The sequence below is a fragment of the Halyomorpha halys genome, unplaced genomic scaffold (assembly GCF_000696795.3).
Source record: "Halyomorpha halys isolate HHAL.00 unplaced genomic scaffold, Hhal_1.1 Scaffold240.1, whole genome shotgun sequence".
Lineage (NCBI taxonomy): Eukaryota > Metazoa > Arthropoda > Insecta > Hemiptera > Pentatomidae > Halyomorpha > Halyomorpha halys.
In genome coordinates this window covers 376,215-383,160 of record NW_027115703.1, presented here as the reverse complement: position 1 = coordinate 383,160, position 6,946 = coordinate 376,215, and the positions used below count along the sequence as shown (strand labels likewise).

The window sequence follows — 6,946 nt, the reverse complement described above, 5'->3', positions numbered from 1 at the left end:
TATATATATATCCATCACTTGTTTAGCCGGTGGTAATAATCATTCTAACAGACTATTTTCCTGCCGATTTATAATTTAGCCACTGTTTCAATGTTGCTTGATTTAACTTAAGTCTCCTCCTCCTGTTTTAAATAAATGTTCAGGATTTAGTGGGTTAGTGGCCCGGAAGCCTTGTCTTCCATTATTTTTGTTATTGTGATCTCCTTAAAGAGATTGTTACAAGTCGTAGATTGACGAATATCCTTACTATAAGTTTCTATTTTAAAAGTAAGATTGCCCTAGAGTGGAGAGGATGGGTTTCATACCGTTTTCCAATTTTAGCCATTTTTTCAATGTTGCTCGATTTAACTAATTTTTTAACTTCCCTTTCCTCTTTCCATCTTAACGCAACTTAAGTCTTTTCTTCCATCTAACCAATCCATGGAAACATCTACTTATGCTATGAAAGTAAATTAGTCTAGTTTCTTTTATTGTAAAAATCGAACATCTGTCAGTTTGTGTTTAAGGTATGTACCAGCTATGAATGAATGCTTTTTAAGCCATGCTGTCATTTTGTCTAAATGTAAGACCCCATTTCAGCGACGTGATGGCCATGCAGTTTGGGGCGTAGGTCCCAGAGCTCCCAAGAAATGAATCTTGACTCTCCCACCATGGTTAGTGCGCAGCCGCCAGGAGTTGGAAAAAAGGACCAGGAGGCCCACTTTCCAGACTAGTTCCCCCTACCAGATACCAATACCAATACTAAAAGTTCCTATTTGATAATATCAATCAAAATGTGGAAGAACTTCAGCTGTTGAATTTATTTTTGAGGTTGGTTGATTAATTTAATGGAATTAATGGGCTGGACATTGTTCCAATCTTTATTGTCTTCAACTAAATGGAGTATCACCTAATACTTATATGGGAGCAGCTGATGAATATGTTAGGTCTGGAGAATGCACCCAATACTTCATTACTGCAGTCTATGGATAAAAGAGTAATGCTTTAAAAGGATATTATTTGTACTGTATATTCAGCCACTTAATTCATGAAATGGATTTGAATAAGTCAATAGAAGTATGGTGGAAATCTTGCTACATAATAAACTGTAGTAAATATTGATATTTCATTGAAAGAAGTTTCACAACATTGTATATTAGAAAAAACTGTGGCCTGAAATTAGTATTTTAACTAAATTGAACTTAAAGTTCAAACTTTTTTTAATTTAAAAATTACATTGCCTGATAAGTTAATACAAGGGGACTAAGAAAAGAATTCATGGAAGAAAAGCAGAAGCAAAACTTAAGAAAAAAAAAAGCTTTTCCAGAAATGTTGACTGATTATTAAAACTAATTTGAACCTGTTAGTGTGATATAAACTGGTATTTAAGAGAATCACAAGTCAAAAAACTAAGTACCAACTAAGTATGTGAGTCAATTATACAAACTATTTTTTATGTAATAAATAAAAGGTAAATGGTTTGGGTACAGTCAGAAAGCAACTCAAATAAATAAAAAAACTTATACAACCGTATAAAAAACTATTTATTAAGAGCCAAAATTTAATAATAATTTAATATTGATAATAATAGCACTTCATTTTTATTTTGTATGTGTGTATGTATAAAAGGAAATAAAATGTCCTTTTCTAGATTAAATATTTATTAATCCCAACATTTGTACCTTCATTATGTTTATAAACTGAGGACATTATTAAATTATTGGCTATTAGTTATTAGAAGAGTGAAACGTGTATGCTGACAGCTGATGGGGTGTGGACCCATACTTTTGTAATGATCCTTAGCTTTCAAATACTGGTTATTAGTCACAAATATTTTGTGATTGCCATGAGAAGTTTCTTTACCACCACTTTTACAAAAAAAAAAAAAAAAAAAAAGACTTAGTGAAGTGAAACGTGAAAGCAAAGACCGAACACAAGTTACTGATTCGGTATGTTGTGGTTGCACTTTTCAATCTCGGATATTGAATAAGAATGATTTAAAAGGGAAATTCTCTGGAGAATCCTTTAGATAACATGAATTATGGCAAAGAAAAGGAAGGCAGAGAGGTATGAAGTGGAGTAAGATCTGTAGTGGTATAGTGGTAGGACAGTCACTTGAAACATCAAACTGTGCAAAAGTTCGAGTGGTTCTATTTTTTGTTTTTTTTTTTAGGTAGTAATGCAACCAGTAAAAAACCAAGTTTATGAATTCTGATACCCTCTGGAAGTTGAGTTTCTAATAAAAAAAAGTCAACATTTTATTTTTATTTTTCAATTGGTTGGAAATAATTTCTTAATCGGGCTTCTTAAGTATTTATTGCAAAAAAGAAAGAGCATTAAATTTTGAGTAAATGACTTACTTTAACATGGAATTTGAGAGAACAATAAATTCATGAACAAGCCAAAGTCCATTTTTTTTTTTTACTTTGTGTGAAATTATCATTTGATTTTTTCCAGTATTAATATCAATTCAAAATTAATATATTCTATTTTTTTTGTTAGAAAAGAAAACAATGGTATTTATAAATTAGAATTTGTATAGTTATATTTTGGCAATGACGTATAAACATTTTTGTTCTTATATAATTTTTTTTTTAAGTTGACTTGTAGTTCATTATCCTTTCTAAAACATTTTGTAATATTGTTCTTATTTATTACTTTCACAAAAAAACAATTTTCTTTGTATTTAGAAAATATCAATAACAAAGCCAGGAATCCCTTTGTTCATCACTGTTAGTAATTTTGATTCATAAAAAAAGAAAAACCTTATGAGGTTAAGTGTGTTTATAGGGATAGAACTAAATTAGTTATTTTCATCTTGCAATGCTAAACTGTAGTAGAAAACTATGAAAGTACATTCCCTTTCAATGGCCCACCATAAGAAAAGTCGTTTTTATCTTGGGTATTATTTTCCTCTCTAATTTTGATAATATGCATGGTTGTTATTAAAGCTATTGAGCAAAATTCATCAAAGATCGAGGTGTTTTCAAAATTTTTTCTACAATATGCTATTGTTATATGGAATTAAATGATGGATTAAGTATTAGTAATTGCGATATTTTGAAATCAGTAAGATTTAAACTAAGGTCTGCACTTAACCCTTACACTTTTTGTGTTGGGATAAGAGTGAATATGGATAATAAATGAGCAACTGCAGACCATACCTCACCCCTTTATCGGGCTGTAAAATAAGATTGTAGTGTTTTTTACTAGTGTTCAGATTCTTGTAAAAAATTTTAATCAATTATATATCATCCATTTTGATCTATTACATGTTGCCATCTTTCAGGTAATTTTTAATTCTGTCCTCCTAGAACTTCTCAGATTTTTACACAATGAACTCCTGTATATGTGTCTTGCTACCCTTGAACGAATTAAAGTGTTTCCCATTAAGAGAGTTTTGAAGGGCCCAAAATAAGTGAAAATCTGTTCGGGCAAGGTCTGGTGATTAGGGTGGGTGGGGGATCACATCCCAGCCAAACTCCAATAATTTCTCCTGGGTCTGCAAAGAGACTTAAGTACAGACGGTATTGTGATGAAAAACTATGTCTTTGCAATTAGCCAATGCTGGACGCTTTTGCACAATCGCTGCCTTTAATTGTTCCAACCGGGCTCAGTATATTGCAGAATTAATGGTCTAGTTGGGCAGTAGGACCTCAAAATAAAAGAAATCTTTCCAATCCCACCAAATGCACAGTATAACCTTTTTGGATGTAATTCTGCTTTTGGAGTTGTTAACGGTGGATCACTTTGTTTTACCCAGGACTTTTTCCTCACAATATTATTGTTTAGGATCCACCTTTCATCCCCAGTTATCAACCTCTTTAAAAATGGATCATTAGCATTGCTTTTCAGGAGGGAATCGCTATTGGATATGTGGTTCCATGTATTCTTTTCCGTTAAATTGTGAGGAACCCATAAATCACTTCGAGAAACATATCCCGCAGCCCCAAATGATTTGAGAGACTTGCATGAGATATGTTAAGCGTTTCTGCAATATCCCGTGTTGTAGAGTGAGGGTTGTCTTAGTTTACAGTACTTATGTTTATATCATTTAAGTGTTTTAATGTTTTTTTAGACCTGCAACATGGGGTGAAACATTGGCTCAATTAAAATAGTTTATCACTATTTGAGTTTGTTTTTTTTACCGCACCCAGACCATCTTCTAATTTGTATTAATAAGAATAATTTGTTAAAAATAAAAGAAAAAACTTCTCTTTAATTTCTTATAGCTCTTTATAAAAAAAATTTAGTTTTATTAATGATTTAACCTGTGTAATCTTATATCCTCCTTTCACTTCCTTTACTTTAGGAAAAATCCATAACTCAGTGAAATTTTGACTAATTTTAATAATTATTGCTGGTTCGTGTCCTTCCTATGAGCTATTGAGTGTAGTCACAAGAAGAACGATAGCTCTTACCCCATCTCTTTTGAGCTAGTACACTCAAGTAACTGTATTGAGAGTTTTTTCATTATGAAGTGAACTAACTATTTATTTTCAAGGTTATTCTATACAAATTATTATTTGATTTATTTTATGACAAAGTTTCAACTCAACATCTTTAAAATTAAATTTTCAATACTCTTCCAAAGTCAAACCTTTAAGATTTTAGTCTCAACATGCCCCGCCCCACATTTCCTAACTAAAAATTTTTTAAGGTCTGGTGAGGTTTTTAAGGTCTGAGTATATCTCTTTCCTCTCGAAGCACTCCTTCATTTTCCAAGCCTTTTCCGTCTCCTTCTATATCTGCTAGCTATTAAAGCTCTTGTTTATCAACGTTTGAATCAAGTTCATCATCTAATAAGGGGATTGGAATGTTTGTGTAAAACTTCTGGGACAGTTTCTGCAAAGCGAAGAACATCTGAAGCTACTTTTCTACAACTGCAGAACCATTTGCACCCAGAAAATATGCAAGATAGTAAGGACTGACTGGACTGGTTTTTTCCTGAAAATCTAACTTGTGAACCCTTGTTTAATTCGTATCTACCACAAATCGAAATATTTGTCATTTACTAATAAATTTTGTTTAAAATATGGAGGGTTTGAGTTTTTGCACAACTCTTCCTATTATTTTTATTAAATAAAGTGACTGGTTTAAATATCAAAAGGAAAACTAAGACGCTGTTCCTTTTAGATCATAAGAAACTGGTAATCATTGTAACCCTGGTAAAGAACTTGATGGTTGAACAGGTCAAGGATTGCTACAAGCATCTGTTGCACCAATTGAAGAAGAACAAGAATATATCACTAAGTTTTCATCGATCAGATTTTATCCCATTTTAATAACTAGTTCCATTAGTTTAAATTTGTGCTATAAAATATTAACTATTCATTTTGCCCTTAATTAAAAAAAAAAAAATTTAAATTAACTTTCGCAATCAATAGAAATCAAATTTGTAATGAACATTTTTCTTCTTATCGTTATTGACTATTTCAAAAAAAGTTATTTTATTTTTTAAAGTTATCTGAACATGCCAGGAATTATTATTATCAGTTAGTTAAATATTGTTATAAAATTTCTTTCAGAGTTAAAAACTTAGGAATCATTCTTGGAAATAGTCATTACTAATTAGTCAAATCTTAAACATTCTGTATTAGATCAGTATTATGATGCACTACATTCCATTGTATGATGACTTCTTTGTTATTTTTAGCTCTTGAATTTGGACCAATAAAAAGAAGATGTTTTGAACTGAGAATGGCTTTGTTGAATAATAATAATAATACTATTATTTATTACAACCAGATTGGAAACCTAGGATTTAGCTGGAAGTATCATCTCTTGTGAAGGATTCTTCATGGAAGGTTTTCTAAAGTGAAGGTTTTTGCTATGTGTCTTTGATTGCATACATATAAAAAAAAAAGAATGATAAAATATTTTATGGTTATTTATTATTATTATATGTATTTTTGTGTGTGAGAACATCTTCACTACAGTAGATCTTCCTTTCTCTTCCTTCTCTTATTTTTTAACTTGCTATCTCTTATGCATCTTGCTCACTCTTTTCCTTTGGCACTTCATTTTTTCATACTTTTTTATTTGTTATTTGTCTTTTAGAAATTGTCTTAAATTATTTTATTTTTTAATATATAAATTTGATGAATTATCTTTTATAAAAATGCCTTAAATTCATTTAATTTCCATAGAATTTATGTCAGGAAGAAGTTAAAATGTCTGAAAATATTATCTTACATCATACCATTGGTTGATTTCCCTCCTAATATTAGATGATATTGAGAGTTTGTCATTAGAAATAAAAGATTGAATAAATCTGATTATTATATTAAATTAGATTGTATGGCTTCTCTTTTTTTGATCCTATTTAATTCATTCAACCGGTCATCTCGCATTTTACATTCGTATAGGGAATTGAAAACTATTTGACTGTTTTTGTTTTTTAAAAGTATGTTTGAGCTTTTCAAATCAAAAAGATCCATTATTTTCCATATTTTCTGCCAGTGAAAATCAGAATTAATTGTTTATTCAAACAGTAAATCCAACTACTATTTTTCCTGATGACATGTAAGTTTTCTTTTCATACATGGTACTAATAAGAAGTTATTTGTATTTTATTTTGTTACTTTTTTTTTCTTCTTTAAGTCGTCTATTTTTAAAGTTCAATTAATGCTTAGGTAATTTTTAGTAATAATATCAGTAATTCTTGTTCTATATTGTTCTTGTTTATAAGTTGATTACTTTTTGTCTCAGTTTTCTTGCTAGTATGATCTCTTTACTACCATTTGAAGACAGAATCTTACTCTTATCTTGTAAGTGCCTGTTTTCATTTAATAAATATTCTTCAATAATTTCTTTCACTTTTACTTTACAAATAATAATTTATTTATCTGTTAATTTTCTTTCCTCTCTTTGTGTGCGTATTTGCGTGTGTATGTTCGCAGGCATGCATGCATGTTTGTGCATGTATATATGTATGTATGTATGTATAAAAGTATGTATGTATGTA

The 6,946-nt window shown here is 30.2% G+C and overlaps 1 protein-coding gene across 4 annotated transcripts in view; it reads left to right on the top strand.

The window, feature by feature from the left end:
• Nucleotides 1-6,946, top strand: part of LOC106680060 (NEDD8-conjugating enzyme UBE2F) — a 22,878-nt gene that overhangs the window by 1,758 nt on the left and 14,174 nt on the right. The window contains exon 3 of one of the 4 annotated variants that reach the window (XM_014419520.2): nucleotides 5,636-5,786. The exons of 1 other annotated variant lie outside the window; for it this stretch is intronic. The gene's annotated coding sequence lies outside the window, so the exon portion shown is untranslated. Of the gene's footprint in view, nucleotides 1-5,635; nucleotides 5,803-6,946 lie in introns of all 4 variants that reach the window. 2 more of the 4 variants (XM_014419519.2, XM_014419518.2) reach the window with 2 other exon arrangements.